This window comes from Lipotes vexillifer, unplaced genomic scaffold (genome assembly GCF_000442215.2).
Source record: "Lipotes vexillifer unplaced genomic scaffold, Lipotes_vexillifer_v1.1 scaffold347, whole genome shotgun sequence".
Lineage (NCBI taxonomy): Eukaryota > Metazoa > Chordata > Mammalia > Artiodactyla > Lipotidae > Lipotes > Lipotes vexillifer.
In genome coordinates this window covers 274,403-294,919 of record NW_006790452.1, presented here as the reverse complement: position 1 = coordinate 294,919, position 20,517 = coordinate 274,403, and positions in this window count along the sequence as shown.

Sequence of the window (20,517 nt, the reverse complement as noted above, 5' to 3'; positions counted from 1 at the left end):
ATGGTTGTTAGTATTTGCCTTATGTATTGAGGTGCTCCTATGTTGGGGGCATAAGTATTTACAATTGTTATATCTTCTTCTTGGATCGATCCCTTAATCATTATGTAGTGTCCTTCTTTGTCTCTTCTGATAGTCCTTATTTTAAAGTCTATTTTGTCTGATATGAGAATTGCTACTCCAGCTTTCTTTTGGTTTCCATTTGCATGGAATATCTTTTTCCATCCCCTTACTTTCAGTCTGTATGTGTCTCTAGGTCTGAAGTGGGTCTCTTGTAGACAGCATATATATGGGTCTTGTTTTTGTATCCATTCAGCCAATCTGTGTCTTTTGGTGGGAGCATTTAGTCCATTTACATTTAAGGTAATTATCGATATGTATGTTCCTATTCCCATTTTCTAAATTGTTTTGGGTTCGTTATTATAGGACTTTTCCTTCTCTTGTGTTTTTGTCTAGAGCAGTTCCTTTAGCATTTGTTGTAAAGCTGGTTTGGTGGTGCTGAACTCTCTCAGCTTTTGCTTGTCTGTAAAGGTTTTAATTTCTCCATCAAATCTGAATGAGATCCTTGCTGGGTAGAGTAATCTTGGTTGCAGGTTTTTCTCCTTCATCACTTTCAGTATGTCCTGCCACTCCCTTCTGGCTTGTAGAGTTTCTGCTGAGAGATCAGCTGTTAACCTTATGGGGATTCCCTTGTGTGTTATTTGTTGTTTTTCCCTTGCTGCTTTTAATATGCTTTCTTTGTATTTAGTTTTTGACAGTTTGATTAATATGTGTCTTGGCGTATTTCTCCTTGAATTTATCCTGTATGGGACTCTCTGTGCTTCCTGGACTTGATTAACGATTTCCTTTCCCATATTAGGGAAGTTTTCAACTATAATCTCTTCAAATATTTTCTCAGTCCCTTTCTTTTTCTCTTCTTCTTCTGGAACCCCTATAATTCGAATGTTGGTGCGTTTAATGTTGTCCCAGAGGTCTCTGAGACTGTCCTCAGTTCTTTTCATTCTTTTTTCTTTATTCTGCTCTGCAGTAGTTATTTCCACTATTTTATCTTCCAGGTCACTTATCCGTTCTTCTGCCTCATTTATTCTGCTATTGATCCCATCTAGAGTATTTTTCATTTCATTTATTGTGTTGTTCATCATTGTCTGTTTCATCTTTATTTCTTCTAGGTCCTTGTTAACTGCTTCTTGCATTTTGTCCATTCTATTTCCAAGATTTTGGATCATCTTTACTATCATTATTCTGAACTCTTTTTCAGGTAGACTGCCTATTTCCTCTTCATTTGTTAGGTCTGGTGGGTTTTTATCTTGCTCCTTCATCTGCTGTGTGTTTTTCTGTCTTCTCATTTTGCTTATCTTACTGTGATTGGGTTCACCTTTTTGCAGGCTGCAAGTTCGTAGCTCCCGTTGTTTTTGATGTCTGTCTCCAGTGGCTAAGGTTGGTTCAGTGGGTTGTGTAGGCTTCCTGGTGGAGGGGACTAGTGCCTGTGTTGTGGTGTATGAGGCTAGATCTTGTCTCTCTAGTGGGCAGGTCCACGTCTGGTGGTGTGTTTTGGGGTGTCTGTGGACTTATTATGATTTTAGGCAGCCTCTCTGCTAGTGGGTGGGGTTGTGTTCCTGTTTTGCTATATGGTTGGCATAGGTTGTCCAGCACTGTAGCTTGCTGGTCGTTGAGTGAAGCTGGGTGCTGGTGTTGAGATGGAGATCTCTGGGAGATTTTCGCCATTTGATATTATGTGGGGCTGGGAGTTCTCTTCTTGACGAGTGTTCTGAAGTTGGCTCTCCCACCTCAGAGGCAGAGTCCTGACTCCTGGCTGGAGCAGCAAGAGCCTTTCATCCACTCGGCTACTGTGTGCCAGATTCTTTCCAATAGATTATTTAATAATCACAATTTTCTTTATGCAGGTAATATTCTTTTCAATCTTCATTTTTGCAGATGACCTCATCATCTAAGGAGAAAATCCCAGAGTCCAAGAGACTTGTGTTGGGAGACTGAGAGACAAGTAGGTTATCTGCACCTGCCCTCAGAATCTTCACAGTTAATAAGAGAGGCCTTAAGAGAGTTCAGTCACGTACACCCTCTCAGTTACTCTCTCAAGGCTATTTCATTGAAACGGCTCCAGCTGTGGGAATGGTGGGCAGAAGGTACATTCCCAGGACAGGGGAGGGGGTGAGGAATGTAAGGTCGGATTTTAACAAACGGCACCGCGAAACAGAGGAAGGCTTCAAGTGAGCTTTATTAGGGAGCGCTCCCGGGCGAGGTTCACTGGTCCGAGAGAAAGGGGCCAGAGAAGTTGCCGGTATACAATGTTTGAATTTTACATCTTTTCTTCCTCTATCCCTTCCTCTCTTTTCTTTTCTTTTTTCCCATCATTTTTTTTCTTTTCTTTTTTTCCTCTTCTCCTCCTCCCCCCCCTTTTTTTAACCTCTCTTCCCTTCTTTTTTCCTTTTTTTTTTCTTTAAATTTCTCTGCGTGCCTGCAAAGTCTGAATTGTGGTCTCTTTCTCTTAGAACTACATTTTCCAGTTGAACAATTATTCCAGTTACAATAATTCTGATTATTCTAACCCTGACACTGACCACCTTGGGTGAATTCACCATACTCCATTCAGTGTGCCTTAAAGTCACATTGTAAAATAGCAGTTTCCTATGCCCCATGCCACTGTAAGTTGGGCAGATGGCTGAAAAAGAAGGGTGTCATGTTTCATAACAGGATTACTGACTTCCTTGATTGTGATCATCTTTCATAATAGTAGCCATCTACTACATAGTGCTTTCTGCAGGTACCCTTGTTAACATTACTAATTCCACTCTATCATCATTTTTGAAAAATAAATATCATAGGTGACAGGGCTTAAAGTATTGAATGATACTTTTAAGAACAGTAATGATAAATACTAAAATTCAAAATAGGTGCAAAATGTATACTGAAAAAGCTAAATATTTATAAAATAATCTTTAAGTTAGTGTGGATTATGATACTGTATTCATCTCCTGTGCTACTGGTTTTACGTTCTTTTATTTGTTTCTTGATCAAATGACTTGATGTGGGTAAACTCTAAGCATCAATTTTTTTCAAGTATAAATTAATGATAATAATAATACCTATCATTAGGTTATGGTAACAGACTGTATTAGTCTACTAGGACTGCCATAATACGATACTCCAGGCTGAATAGCTTAAACAAGAGAAATTTACTTTCTCACAGTTCTGGAGGCTGGAAGTCCAAGACCAAGGCACCAGAAAGTTTTCCAGAGGTCTCCCTTTCTGGCTGCAGATGGCCACCTTCTGGCTGTGTTCTCACGTGGACTTTCCTCTGTGTGTATGCACTCCTGTTGTCTATTCCTCTTCATGTAAGGCAGGGGTCCCCAACCCCTGGGCCACACAGCAGGAGGTGAGCAATGGTCCAGCCAGTGAAGCTTCATCTGCCATTCCCCATTGTTCCCCATCACTCGTATTACTGCCTGAGGCATCATCCTCCCCTCCCCCCTCCTCCCTGGTCCATGGAAAAATTGTCTTCCACGAAACCAGTCCCTGGTGCCAAAAAGGTTGGGGACTGCTAATCTAAAGACAACAATTCTATTGAATTAAGTCCCCACCTTATCATTTTAACATTAATTAAACCCTTGAAGGCCCTATATACAAATAAAGTCTTGCTGGGCTTTATGGTTTCAATATATAGACTGGGGAAGGGGAGGGGCACAATTTAGCCCATAACAGACATTTTTGGCTGTGCTTAAATTACCTCAGATCTTTTTTATCAATTCTATACGCCCATCTAAAAACTTCTCAGTGCTTTTGCTTTCAATGGCTTAATAATAAAGTAGAGTGGCATCTGCCACTCTCTCCCCAAGACTGGAGCCACTATACACATTTGGAATTGCCTGGGAGTTTCTGTCATTCCCTTCTTCTCCCCTGCAGGCTCAGATTGACTTTACCTTAGACTGAACATTTATTTGTTTGGCATCTTGAACTTTCCTGTCCCACTTTCTACCTATCATACCCCACACTCCCATCACTTAACTGGGAGCACTTCTTTTCTTAATAAATTACATGCACACAAATAATTGGCTTAGATTCTACTACAGGGTATCCTCATCTAAAAAAGATATTGCAAGGACTAACTGAGAGAATGCATCAAAAATCATTAGCCTGTTGTGGGGGAAGGATAAATTAGGAGTTTGAGATTAGCAGATACAAACTACTATATATAAAACAGATAAATAATAAGGCCCTATTGTACACAAGGAACTGTATTTAATATCTTATAATAAATCATAATGGAAAAGAATATTAAAAGAATATATATGTATGTATATGTGTATATATATATATATATATGCATGAATCACTTTGCTGTTCACCAGAAACTAACACAACATTGTAAATCAAGTGTACTTCAATAAAATCTTTTTTTAATTAATTACCTTGGTACTTGCTCGTAGTAAACATTCCATACCTGTTAGTTACTGTTCCATTAATGTTATTTGTGTTTGTTATAGTTGCTATTATTTTGTTAATTTTATTATAATTCAAGGTTTATGTCATGCATCATAGGACTTTTGTACTTCAATGTTTTTTGCACTTCAGTATTTTTACCTAAAAAGATTGGTAACAGTACACAAATGAAAGATTTCTGAAGATTAAATGAGATGGAACATAGACTCTTTTATCAGAGTGATTCTCATAGTAATTATTAAATAATTATTAGTTTTAACTTATAGTGGGTATCTGCAGGATTCCCAAAATAGTTTGTCTCTTTGAAAAATACTCAATCTCAAATGTAACAAATGTACATTTTAATTTACATATTCATTTCAATAGAATTGTTTCCTTCTTCATTGTTCTTCATAACCAAAAAAATCAAAATTATATCCCTTAAATTGTTGTATAACAGTGAACTGTATATATACAATATTAAAGACTTGTTATTGGGACTTCCTTCATTGCAAATTTATTTCATCTGCAAACTCTAAGAACTTCTTTAAGGTCAAATATCTTGCTTTATTCCAATATCTCATCAAAATAATCAGTGAAACATATACTTTAGGTTAACATGAGTTTTCCACTCACTGAAAGAAATGCCTCACCATTTTAAAAACTTTGTTTTTTGTTTTGAAATAAAATTGTTTATTAAAGAGTTAAACAAATGAAATGTTTACATGCAGATTATTGGTTTCATTAATACATCAACTTTAAAATATATAAATACCTTTTTAGTTTGGCTAAAGACTGCGACTTACACTGTAAAATGTCACAAGACTGTAGTAAAGTTGATAGTAAAGTTTTCAAAATAGATTGAACAATAAGGATATTGGGAAGAGGGGAAGAAGCAATTTACTGAAGTTAACAAAGTCGACATTTCTTTATGCTTATTTGCTATGCCAGCAAGGAATAAAAATAGAGGTACTGTACTTTCAAGGTGAATCCGAAAAGGAAATGCCTGTCCTTTGGAAATGAAAGCTCCCCAAATAGGGCCAAACTTGATACATTATAAGAACTGTGCCAGTAAGTTGCCATCAGGATTGCAATAAAAATGGTTCATACAGAAGTTAGGGGAAAATATACTTTCTAGCAGGCATAAAAATAAGAATTTTCTGTTTTACAGGGCTTAAAATAAATCTTTGCAAAAAATAATAAAATAAGATGAAATGCAAAGTAGATTGTTTCTATGTTTTGCCATTTTTTGCTCTATACCTCATTGAGAAAAATACTAAATATCCATATCTTCAGCAAAATTGTTCCAAATTCAAAACTGTTCAAAGCTTTCCTATGTCCTTAACCCAGAATGAAGTGCCAAAATTATTCTCCAGCTTTTCCATCTGAGTTAAACCTTTGCATATTTATGATCTAAATGCTTTTACTATACACGTGGCAGCCGATCTGTGTGAATAAACTTTGTAGTTTTCATTAATATAAATATCAAAATGTGCCAAATGGCCACAAATATTAAATAGCTAGAATTATCATAAGGTGATTCCATGGATGTGAGTGGAAATGGGAGGAAGATTTTTGCTTTTTTTCCATTTGCTCTATTTGACATGTGTCAGGCAATTACAATCTTTATACATTAAAACACACTGGAAAACCAGACAGTTTATTAAAAGATCCCTAACTTGGTAAGAGTTCTTAAAAGCATACCGTTTAAGAAATCTGGAAAAACTCTTGGAAGTCTTGCAATTGCACTAGAGAGAATAAGATACAAAAGTCACAGGACTACAGGTTGACCACCTTAAACTATATAAAACCATAGTAAGAGACAAATTCGTGTTGCTTTACAGAGCAGAACTAAGGCTAGAGAGTATATTAAAGAGAAAGAAATGATTATTCTATCATTGATTTGTTCACCAAATGTTTTTTGAACACCTGCCATGTGTCAACCACTGATCTGGGTACCAAAGGTAAGTAAACAAAAAACAAACAAACAACAAACAAACAAACCAAGTAAGAGTCACTACCCATGGGGAGTTTACATTCTGGTGAGGGAAAATTGAAATAATGGGTATCATTATTAATACTATTGAAGCAGAACTGTGGATGATCAAATTTAAGTATATGATGGAAGAAATTTTATACTTGGGTGAAAGTTGACTTTCAATGGTCCATCTAACTCAGAGAGCCTGTGCATTTATACAACTAAATGACTTATTTCTGCTGCACTGAATTATTATCTCATGCTTTTTTATGTTTTTAAAACACATTTATATGAGTTAATTTTATCTATTTTAGATCAAAAATTTCTCAGTGAACTAGAATGACATTTATCTAAATTATTATTATATCATGAAAAAAGTTAATATACTTTTTGTTGGTGATAATATTATCGATAATAGTAATGATGTTCTCATATATTATTTTGGAAATGACTCTTGTGGAAATAATTGAAAACCAGTATTCAGAATTGAGATATGGTAAGAAAGAATAAGTCTATAAAAATGAAAACTAATTTTATTTCCAAATATCTCTCTTCAGGAGCTATTCCTTACTCTTTAGCTTATGCCAGAGAAATGCCAGACAGAGATAGGAAGGGACATAAATCTATAACATGGGTTTTACATATTTGGTAGGTTGACCCAAGGCTTCTATTAGAATTGCTTAGGAAGAAAATCTGACATATTGTTGTAAAGCTGTGAAACTGGAAATTGTGGCTTACAATACAATAATTCCACCTGTAGGCCTATAGAGTTAGGCAAGTTCTTTCACATGGACATTGGGAAAAAATTGGCAGAAGTATTCAAAGCATCAATTTTGAAATAACAAACAAGTAGAAGCAGATTTTTATTGACAAGAGAAGAAGCAAAAAAATGTTGTAGTATAGTAATACAAAGAAATATAATTTACTGGAAAATTAATAATTATAACCACGTATATATATGTGATTGAATATTGAAAAACATATTTGATTAAAAAATCAAGTCAGAGAAGATAGTTATATATACAAAAATATATTAAACTTTTTTGTATGTATTATAAGATCTATTTATAATATATACAAAATATATTCAAATTGAAGAAAGAGAGGTAGATATGACTGCTGAAGAGAAAAAATTGTTTCCTATAAAACTAAAAGAATGACCAAATATTAAATTATTTATTATTTTAGTTATATAGTAGCCTTTTTAAAAAATATACTTACAAATATACAATATATACAACATATACAATGCACATATTAATATGTACTTATATATATTTAGAACAATACATAACATACAATGTGCTTATAATAGTTTTTATTTTTATTTTATATTTATTATTTTTATTTGCATGCAGTATTAAATGACAGGTCTAATCAATATTTGAGTTTTGGAAGGTGATATCTGACATGTATAATTTAAATAATTTCCTTAATGTTTCTTTTGCATACAAAGTTTGAGATCTTGTGAGGAATGTATTCATCAGACTTGCAAATTAGAAGAACCATTTTGGGAGGCACTTTTTTGGTAAATTGGAGGCAGATAAAACAAAATGTAAGACAGTCTGGAAGAAGGATACTTCAGGTTTTATTAAAGAGAAGAGGAGTTTCTAGATTAGGTCAGTGACAAGGAAATGAAGAGGAGGTGTGTGTATTTTCAATTAGCAAAGTTTACTTAATAATTGATTAGATGAAGGAATTATGATTATGGTTGAATGAGAAACCTAGGAAATTTAACATTTTTCTAGATTATATCACCAATTGTTTCACGGGTTGTCGAGTAGGGAAGACTAAATGCGAGGAGTCTCAGAGAGAGATAATAAGGATGCTCTGAGATTGGTTCAGTGTGAAGAGCTTGGGATAGATCTAGATGTAGATGGTCAGTAGAATGTTGGATACATGAGTCTGGAATTTTGGCAACAAGTATCATCTAGAGATTTCACAATTGATGACTAAAGTTTTTCTAGAAAAACAATGTAAAATTAGAATAGAAAAATATGGAGGCCTGAACACTTTGGACACTACGCCACCAAAAAATGATCCAGAGGAAGAAGAAACTTAGAATAAATGAGGAAAAGATTGCCTCACCAAGAGCCAAAAAGGAGAAGGAAGAGAGAGGAAATATTATCCAAAGAAAATATATGGGTCAATTGATATAGAGGTTTAGGAAAACAGACCCTGGGGCTGAGTTATGAAAAAAAAGGAAAAAAAAAAAAAAAAAAAAAAAAAAAAGGTTGAAGAGCAGTGAGACCTGCAAATAGGATGGAATTAAGAGACTGAACATATTTATGAGAAAAAAGCATATTTAATAAATGTTGAAAATAGTCTAAATATCCAAGAAAGTGAGATTAAATAAAGTTATATGTGCATGTGTATTAAATAAATCTATATATGTATGTATATCTCACCATTATATTCAGCTTATAGTTATGTCATTAAAAATTACATTATCAAATAATAATAAAAAATTATTTGTGATATAAGATTAAATGTAAAGTGATCTTTAAAACTTCACATGCAGGGCTTCCCTGGTGGCGCAGTGCTTGAGAGTCCGCCTGCCGATGCAGGAGACGCGGGTTCGTGCCCCGTTTCGGGAAGATCCCACATGCCGCGGAGCGGCTGGGCCCGTGAGCCATGGCCACTGAGCCTGCGCGTCCGGAGCCTGTGCTCCGCAAATGGGAGAGGCCACAACAGTGAGAGGCCCACATAACGCAAGAAAAAAAAAAAAAAAAAAAAAAAAAAAAAAAACTTCACATGCAATGCAATCCCATTCCTGTAAAATATAACTGCAACAAAATATAATACACAGTTAAGGTAATCAATCTATTATCATGGAATAAAAATTCTACATTAGTACATTTCCAAATTTCTTCTATGAACATATTTTATCTATATAATCAGAACAAAAGTAAATTTAGTTATATGATACTGTTTCACCTTTTCCTATTCCTCAACATGCTCCATTCTCAAATTATCATCTTGCTTTATAATAATTGCTTTTATTGGATATACCTTCACCTTTTTACCACTGTCTCAATTCCTTACACTTCTTTGTAAACACACCAACTCTTAGTTTAGTCCAACTCTCCTCCCATCCTCCTCTGGCACCAGTGTAGCAGCTGTAAGTGGCTGGAGAAAACACATGAACCAGCTATGTGGACTCACTCTATTACAAGACTACTAACCTCATATAGGCTCTTAATCCTGTTGACAATCATGTGATTTATTTTCCTTTTTCCTCATGCCTCTGATATCTCTATCCCTAAATTCAATCTCATTGAGACTCTTTCATTTAGAAAATAACAGCAATCAAAAGTGAACTCTCACCACATTTACAAACTTACATGCATTGGTTCCTATAACTTTAACCCTGCTCCTGTTACCATGTGCAAATGACCTGCCTATTCCCCATAGATCTGTCCCCTCTCACTACAACATTAAGGAGCCATAAATTTCCCCTTCTCTCTCGGATCATCAGTGTTTTCCTTTCATCAATGTTTTCCTTTCTGTTGGATCCTTCTCATCATAAATTGCACTCTGTAATTCCACATTATATATATGCTATGGGCTTAATGTTTGTGTGCCCCCTGCCCCCCAGTTCATATGGTGAAGTTTTAATCTCCAGTGTGATGTTATTTGGAAGTGGGATATCTAGGAAGTAAAAAGGTTTAGCTTAGGCCATGTGGGTGGATCACTTATGATGGGATTATTGACCTTAAAAGAAGAGAGGAAAGAGCTCTCTTTCTCCTCCATGTGAGGACACAGCCAGAAGGCAGCAGTCTGCAAAATAGGAGGAGGGCAGAGGGCCCTCACCAGACACCAAATCTGTTAGCACCTTGATCTTGGATATCCCACCCTCCAGAAGTGTGAGAAATAATGCTTGCTGTTCAAGTCACTCAATCTATGATATTTTGTATAGCAGCTTGAATTAAACTATAACTTATGTATAATTAGCCCACATCCACCACCTACCATTTCTCTGCTCCTCTTTTTTGCCCGATTGCTAGAGTGTTTTCTATTCTTACCTCTTCGGGTTCCTCTCTTATTCTCCTTTGAGTATAATTCATGCAGGTCAACACATTCACTAAAATGTTCTTTTCTCAAGGGCACCAATGACCTTCCCACTGCTAAATTTGATAACTAATGCTCAATTCTCTCATTATTTTGGTCAATCAGTAAAATTTGAGCCGCTGACTCTTTATTCCCTCTTCAATTGCCTTCAAGCCAACATCTCCTGACTTTTCTTCTTCCTCACTGAATACCTCTCAGTTTTCTCTGTTACTTACTCCTCATTATCATTTTACTTCCATTTCACTTGAAATATTCTTCTCTCAGATATACACACACTTCACTTACTAACTTCCTTCATGGCTTTGCTCAAAAGTCTCCTTTTTATAATATGAGAAACTATGACCATTCTATTTAAATTGTGACCTACCAGTCAAGTATTATCCCCACTCTGGCTTATTTTTCATAAAAACACTATCAAGAGCAGTACATATTATAGTAATTTATTTGCTTATTGACTGTCTCCACCACACTAGAATTTAAATTTTATGAAGCCAATCATTTTTGACGGTTTTGTGAATTGCTGTACCAGTAGTGTCTATGCAATATTCAATTAAAATGTAGGAGCTTAATAAATATTTGTAGAATGAATGGATAATAAATTTTTAAGAGAACAGCTACAATTAAAAGGTGAGATTAAAAACAGTAGAAGATTATCATACTACTATTTGAAAGTGAACTACTTTTGAAATGTGATAATGCTTATATGGTCATGTGGGAAGATTAATGAAGTAGCATGAAAATGGAGGTAGTTTATTTTTCTTATGAAACGATGGTAAGTATGCTCATATCTGTGATTAAAGCAATACGTTTCATATTTTTATCTTTAAATATTCTACTTATACTTCTGTGGGACTTTGCCATAAGTCACCAAATTTTACTGTTTCAGAGTTTTTAGATATATTTAACATGACTTATGAGATCCTTAAGAAGGCACAAAACTCTCTTTTCCTCTTTAATGGTATAGTTTAAACTCACCTGGACCCTGCTTCTTAGAATTGCTGGCATAGTTTTCAGTGTTTTCCTTAGCAATTTGACATTTGATGTCAATGATTACAGATATAAGAACAATTTGAAATTCTTTCCAAAGAGCAACGATTTTATTCTTATTTTTTTCATTGTCCTCTACATCAGGTATGCATTATCAAGGATATATTCTATCTTTATAATATCTTAAAGCTTTCCTCATAAGTGTCATATATATCATTATAGTCTTGTGATTTCTGCTTCAATGAACTACTTTTTAGATTATAAAATTAAATTCACTTTTATAATATTACTGACATTAGTATTTGTGGCAGTCATGGACATGCCCTATTCAGATCCCATATCAAGGGAGAACCTGCCATGAGGAGTGGGGTTAGCTGACAAGCTTCCAGCTCCATGACTTTGGGATTTTCCAAAGAGTTCACACTAAGGCCATGCCCTCCTTGGGTTGCTCCCACTCAAGGACTAAGTAGAACAAGGATAGTAGAAGTAGACTATATCCTACCTAATACAGGACTCCCCTGGGTAAAAAGTAATCTTTGTTTTGAAATTCCTGTGGGCTTGGAGAGACTTTGTCATAGTTAGCAATGCAGACTGAAGCCCTAACTGTCCAATTTCCTTTCTTTCCCCATCTCTTTCCACAGGTGTTATATCTGCAATTGGGAGTGAAGGTACTTCCTGATTATTTCTGCTCTCTTCCTTTTTTCTCTTTCATAGATGTCTGTCTCCCTAATAAGCCCAATAAACCTCTTGTACTTCAAATTTTATGTAGGCATCTGTTTTCTTGGCGAACCCAATTTGATATTTTTTCAGAGCTAAAACATAAGAGTATCTTTCCAGTTACCTATTACCAATCAATATCTATGGAAATTTCAATATGTATTACTTGGGCTTGTTAAGAGTGGCAGATACCAGGTTTAAACTAGCTGAAGTAAATTGAGGAATTTATTAGAAGAGTGCTATGAAATCTCATGAAACATTCAAATGATTAAATAAAATCATCTTTGAGATTAAAAAAAAAAAAAAAAAAAGAAGGTTGAGCATAGTAACAATTGTACCGAGGAACTAGAGCACCATGTTTTTCTCCATAATTTATACCTGAGTTAATCTGGTAATTTAGTTCATTCTTCTGTTTAATATCAGTATGGGTTTCTGTTTGAAAAACAAGAGAGAGAGAAAGAGACAGAGAGAGGGTGGTGCCCAATATTGTGAAGAGACAGCGCCCATTATCCTTCCATGTGTCCCCTCCCAACCCCCAACCATGTCCAAATTGTAGGGAATGGACCCGTTGTCTGATTTTCCACTTTGGCCCATCAATTATAGCCAGGGGCCAAGGTCACTTTGAACAAAGTTCATGATCCCATATTAATGATATACACAAAAGAAATAGCTAAATAAAAATTTTAAAAGGCAGGAAACAAATGTGAGAACATATAAAACAACAAAAACAACATGAAGGTATCAATGTACCCAGTAGACTGTATTATATCAATTTACTTTTTTTTTATTTAATCCAATTATATTATAAAAATACTGCTTTTTATAAAGCACTCACTATTACTTATATCTTTCTTTGGGGCATAGAAATCACTATTCTCTAATTGTCCCATGGACATTTATTTTGTATTTACAGTATTTACTGGCTACTGCAACTAGAACTTTCTACTTTCTCATTTAACAATATTGATGTACAATATTTGACTACCACGTGTTTTACCAACTTTTAAATCAGAGAGATAAATTTTATATTTATATTTACTGGTAACTTGCCATGTTCCAAAAGTTTGAGATCACATACAAAAAAAGTCTAAATATGTAATAAAATAATGTAATACAAATATTAAATTAAGGTAGAGTAAGTTCAATACTTAGGGAGACATAGTACAGAGAAATATAAACATTATTTCTTACACTATTACAAGAGGTGGGTATCAAATTGAAATCTAAGCTTCTCTGGTAATTAATGAAATAGAGAAACATAATCAGTGACCAATTACTATACATATATACATATACATATATATATTTTCTTATAAGAGAAAAACAAGCTTTCCTTGGTACTGAAGTACAACTGACCGTTCTCCCATGGGTCTTTATACAGAGAAAACAGTGTAATGAACTTGAAAATGTTCTCAGTGACATTCTGACAATAAATGTACCAAGAGTTTTTATGTAGGTCTTACTAATGGATGCCCTTCAATATAAACCAGAGACATAACATCAGAAAATAATTCAATATAAATTAAGTTCATGAGATGTAAGATAATGTAGTTCATGTATGTCATTCAAGTAGTTGAGTTGTAATTCAGTTCCCTGATGGTGAGATATATATATATATATATATATATATATATATATATATATATATAAAATCAGTGTGTTGGATTTCTTTTTATTTTTTGTTTAAAATCATTGATTCAAATTATGTGAAATTTTATTTAAGCATTCAGTTTTATTTATTGATAGAAAAGGTATTAAGCAAATTTTTCAAAATGATATTAATTGAAATATGTCTGCAACTGGAGCATTAATATGTTATTTATTGCCTACCTATTTTGTGCAAATGCAGTGTGAGCACTGAAGATACAGCAGTAAAAAGAGTGAGAAGGTTGCTACCTTCTTGGAATTGAGGAGGCTAGGGAAGCAATAAACAGGCCAGGAAATGATAGAAAACAGTTAAGACTGATAAAGGCTAAAAAGGAAATTAATAAGGACTCTGATAGGGAGAATTTTGTAGTATCTACTTTAAATGGATTAGTCAGGAAAGGATTTTCTGACAATTAAATATAAAAGAGTAGATAGTCATGCTAAATATCAGAAGAGTGTTTACAAAGCAGTGTCTCTAAGTGGATAGACCCTGTGTGGGGAAAGGACTTGACCTATTTGAGGAACTGAAAAGATGGTATGGGAGGAATGTAGGAAAGCAAGATGACCAGTATAAAATAATGTTGGGGAGATTGTCAAGAGCAAGATAATACATGTAAGTGTAGGCCATTATAAGAAGTTCAGATTTTACTAAAATCCAGGTACGTTTGTATTTTAAGCAAAAGGGTGAAATGATATGAATTATTGTATGAAGAAAACCCTCTGGTGATATATGCCAATTGTTTCAGAGGAGAGTGAGAATGGGATAGTGGCCAAGTTGTAGATTATCACAGTGGTCCAAGCAAACATCTGACAATAAATTCAGCTTGAGTGGTGGCAGCAGATATATTTTGAGGTTAGACAGGTTAGATGTGTCAAACGAAGAAAAGACTCAAGCATGGCTCCCAGGACTCTGGAGTAACTGGGTAAATTATATTTAAATTTAAATTGCACACAGTGAAGAAAAGAAAAGTTTTGCTGGGGATGGAGTGCTGTGGAAGCAAGAGTACCATTTTGAATATGCTAAATTTGAGATTACCATGAGGCCTCTGAAAGAAGATTTTATGTAAGCAATTAGTTCTATGAGTTTTAAGATATCCTTAGAAAGAGTTGAAAGCCATGAAACTAGATGAGACATCCTAAAGACATACTACAGATAGAATAGAATATCGTCCTTCAGAAAACTGATATTTGGAGTTTGATTCCATGAGAAGGAAGCAGAACAGAAGACTGAGTTTTAAATGGAGGAACAAACTAGTAAAATGGGAAGAAAAACATGAGAGAATATAGTTTTTCAGAAGCCAAGAAAGAGAAGTGATTAAAGACTGTGGCTTGTATGTATTATTCTGAACTTAAGGAAAAAAAAAAGTATCTATAGAATAATATAATTTGAAAAAGGGATAATAAATAATAGAATAATTAATTTTCTTACATTGATTTGAATTAAAATAGACTAAATATCAGAAAACAAAGATTTCCATCAGAATTCTAGATTTCTGCTGAGAAAGTGGTTTGTTTACATCATGGTCTCCTGGGTTTCTTATTATATCACTCATGTCTTCACTATTAGAAGGACTATTTCAGTCATAACCTTGAAACATGATTCATCTGTTCTCAAACTACAGAATTTAGGGAGTCTACTATGGCATGGATTATTATATATACTTCTCAAAACAATCTTATGAGGTAAGGATTTTTAATGTCATTCCATTATACAAATGGAGAAGTGGAAGTTTTGCAAGTTAAAAAGACATGCCTATATTTCCATAGTATAAAAATTTGGAGTTTGAGTAAAACCATGTCTGACTTCTGACTTCTTGAGTAAAATCATGTCAAAATTCTGATCCTATACTCTTGGCCATTTTGTGATGGTTAGTTTTCAAGTAATATCACCTTCTAAGATATATTTCCAAATCTATGTCTTTATTTATACTGGTCAAATTTTAAGTCAAAATTTGTTAAATTCTAAGTTTGATATATTAGGCAAAGTAAAATATAGGCTAAATAAAGGTATTTGTGAAAAAACAGACAAGCAGGGCTTGTCTTCTTTCTTCATTGACTGTAAATTTGAAAACCAACTCATCGTTAGTTTGCATAATTATAACCTGGCGCATCAGTATTTCAGCTATTTGTCCTCCACAGGGTAGTTGTTTAAGCTACTTAAACAATGCAATCTGAAGAATACTTTCTCTGTTTTATTTGTTAAGAATATGACATAATTTATTCCATATCTTTATCTTGCATATATTATATGTCTATATTAACTAAGGCAGTCAAGTTATTTTTATTTTATCCACTTTAAACACACGTGTCAAAAATTAGATAAAATAATTATTCAATTTTCTTTACAACACTTAAATAATCAGTAATTTCCTGCATGTCAGAGAAGAAAATACGTGGGTGAAATTAATAATTTAAATAGATTTATAAAGCTTATTCTCTAGATGACTGTATTCTATTTAGTATAGATAAACTGCCATTGCTACAGCTATCAAGGCATCTTAAAACAAAAGGAAAGCTTTCCCTGAAAACAGATAATATGATAATTGGTCTCCCACTCAATTGTAGATGTTTTATGTCTAAAATACGTGAAAGTTAAAACAAGCATTATATTCAGGGTTAGATGGATTATGATCTGGATCTTCCCAGTTCAATGATAAGAATAAAGTGACACGGAGTTTATATACCAATGCATTTGTCACTCAATAGTTCATCACTATTTCCCTCCAGTTTTTCACAGTTTAATCTACTAAAAATCTTTTTGGACATTAGAATGGAACATACCATAATGCCTGATTGTGCCATTTTTGAAGGCCTTTTTTTTACCCAGCTGTGAAGATGAAGTTCTCATGTAAGCAGCTAAGATGCTTGCGCATATTCCCTTAGTTTTTTCATCTCTAAAAGGGGGGCAATATTCATAACATTTAGGAGCCTTGCCAGATTAAATTATCCATGTGAAATTCTTAAACTGGTCCTAGGCATATAGATAAGTTATAGTAAATGCTAGTTTTATTGCTGCCTGCTTTGCGCTAAGCTCTAAAGCTCCAAACTTTATTTTAAACCCTTATAGTTTTCTTCCACTGCAACTACAATCATTTTCCCAAGTCTACTTCTTATGTCAAAATTTTGTGCCATTTCTCCCTCCTCCAATTTCTATAAATTTTGAATGATGGGTACATTGATCTCCTTACCAAAAATCTTAACTGTGTTTTCACAGGGCTCAAGGCAAGAGGAGCATAGAGTGGCAGCTTTCCTTCCCAACTTTTGTTCTCTTAAGACCCTCTTACTTAGCCCTGCTTGTCTGTTTTTTCACAAATACCTTTATTTAGCCTATATTTTCAAGCCCAAGTCACCTTAATTTTCTCTAGTTCATAACTATTGGTATTTACTTTCATATCCAAGTTATGGAAATATTTCTACTATTTCCCTAAAAACTGTTGAATCCTCCTTGCTTCTGTCAGGGCTCCCATGCAAGGATTAGAGCTCATATTTAAAAAATAGAGTCTACCAGAATTTTTCTAACAGCTTCTCAAATTAATATCCCCTAACTGAATTGCCACACTCTGCTCACCAGGAGCAACATCCTGCTACTTTATCTTTGAGCTGTTTGGCTATTTGCCTGATTTATGCTTGAAGGTTTTTAACCCCTAGAGGCATCTAATCTTGTTCACCTAACAGAAACTCTTCTAACAACTAGTCTAACCTCCTGGCATCTACATGATTTTATTAGTTAGAATGTAAGGGAAAACTGATTTCTATATTTCTTTTTTTTAATTAATTAATTTACTTTTGCCTGTGTTGGGTCTTCTTTGCTGCGCGCGGGCTTTCTCTAGTTGCGGCGAGCGGGGGCTGCTTTTCGTTGCGGTGCGCGGGCTTCTCATTGCGGTGGCTTCTCTTGTTGCGGAGCACGGGTTCTAGGTGCGTGGGCTTCAGTAGTTGTGGCTCACAGGCTCTACAGTGCAGGCTCAGTAGTTGTGGCGCACGGGCTCAGTTGCTCCGCGCATGTGGGATCCTCCCAGACCAGGGATCGAAACCGTGTACCCTGCATTGGCAGGCAGATTCTCAACCACCGGGCCACCAGGGAAGTCCCATTTCCATATTTCAAAGTGGAGATTATGCTTAGTTTGTAACTTGATGTAGTAGCAACAACATAGCCTCGGGTTCAGACGCCATCCTTTACTCATTTCATGAGAAGGTGCAATTTTCTTTACTTTTTGATATTCTGTTTTTGCATTCAGACATAACCTTTCAACATATACAGAATGAAAATCAGGCCATTGACATAAATTTTCCAAGTAAAACACAAAACAAAATGAAAAGATGTCAAAATGGCTTAAAAACCAAACAAACAAACCTGACAATACCAATTGCTGGTAAGGACGTGGAACGATGGAAGCTCTCATTCATTGTTGACGGGAATGATAAATGGTAGAGCCACTTTGAAAAACAGAGTGAAACTTTTTTACAAAGCTAAATATAATCTTGCCATATGATCCAGAAATTGTGCTCCTAAGTATTTACCCAGCTAATTTGAATTTTCAGGTCCACAAAAAAGCTGCATGCAAATCATTATAGCAGTTTCATTCATACTTGCCAAAAACTTAAGAAAATCAAGTCTTCAATCGGTGAATAAAGATCAAAAGTGTCTTATTATCTTTGGGACCTTATTTACTTGAAAGAGATATGAGGTAGTTTTCAAGATGGCTGATAACATTCAAAACTTTTTCAGATTTTGCTTACCTGGGTGTATATATGCATGTAAAAATTCATTAATCTGTACACATAAGACTTGTGCAATTTGATGTCTGAAGCTCAATTAGAAAAAAAAAATGAAACATTATTTGAAAATATTTCTTAAATTATATAACAATTTGTATGTGGAGTTGTAATGTGTTTTGTTTTTATAATAGAAAATGTTAAGCTTTCTACAGAGCATTTTTTACCAATAAAATATCATTTTTGAGACTGAGCTAATGGCCACTGTTAAATTAACAATTCATTAAGGAGTTGAAAAATTACTTCATGCTGCTATGGACATTATTGACACATTGTATATAAGTCATTAACCTTCAGTATTAGAGTATAAGAGTGAGCAATACATTGGATTACAGGATTCCACAAATGGATTTGTATTTTGAAGCTGTTATGAGAAGTTAAGAACTTTATGTGGGAGTAGCCTATAAATCATCTTGGAAACAGTTTGTCTCAACAGGTTCCTGACATAATTAGAAATATTCAAGATGGTAATCCATTATAAGTTCCTTCTCATTCTAAACCATCTTTTCACTGCATAAGAGTTCACATAAAATAAAAAGTTAAGAAATTGTTGCAGCATCAGGATATTACGAAAGCTAATGATAACTATGAAAAATGTATGTTTTACAAGGTGATTTTTAGGAATTTCAATTAAATTAATATTTCAAGTATTTTCCCTCTTTTCACTGTCCCCCTCTCACCTTCCCAAAAAATCCTATCAGAATTTGGCAAAATTGGCTAGGAAAACTTAAGTGAAAAGAGAAAATAGTGACAGAGTTTTTGAGTGTGTGTGTGTGTGCGTACATGTGAGTGGGTGTGTATAAATAAGGCTAATATTGACACTTTAGACTTCTATGGAACTAAATTTGGTTTGACTCAGTGAAATAATCAATTTATTCTTATGTCATGTGGTGTCATGAAGGTATAGTCTCTGATTTATTATCTCTCGTTCTTTACACATAGGTCAAAGACTGTGTAACAGATTCTGTATTTTCCTATGTATTCCCTAGAACTATGTAGAGGTTTAAAGTAATTCCCCATTTTTCTGCCAACAGAGTTGCTCTCACCACCTGCTATGGATGCTCCTGGATTTTATGTCATTCTCCAGATTCACAAGCTTTAAGATAAATGTTCAGACATGTTCTACTTCACCATGACCAACGATATCAATAGAAAGCACATAAATTCTACCACAAAGTCAGATTTCCTCTTTTCCTGATCAGAGTCTAAGCTTATACTTAAAAATCTAATAAACATTACAAAAAAGAAACATCTTAAAGAAACACACATCTCAAAACTATATGCTCTGCAGCAAGTGTTGAAGAGTATGCAAGTAATACTGAGAGTCTGTGACCAAACTGAAACAGAATGGCTTGGCATGAACCTCATCAAGGCAGAGACTGTGTATCACTCTACCAACCATAAACTATATGTAAGTGAGCAAAGGTCCTCAAACACTATCATTAATGTCACTGGATAGAGCTCCACAGCTGTTTTTTTCTGCTCAACATCATCATATTTAAGGAAAACTTTTTAAGAGGAGAAAAAACAAGACACTATTTGAAAAAAAATTAGAATAGCCTTTGTCAGCAAAGATTGGGGAGGCAACAAAAATACATAGGAAACTTCCTTCCCAGGTAGGAAACCTAAAATATTTGTATCCTTTCACTTTCAAATATAATATAGTACATCCATAAATTGAATCCCTTTCCTCTTCTGAGCTCATATTTTCAAATATTTTCACATTTTCAATTCAAGTACCTCATAATCTTCTAGTAGAATTTTGCTGAATCATTGCAATGTTTTGTTTGACTCTAGTGCCATTAATTTTGTTTTATGATAATTTTTGTGCTTATTTGAATACATATGCTTTTCTATTAATCCAGACCTGTAGGGAGAGAACTTCAATAAAAATTATAAGGTAAAATTAA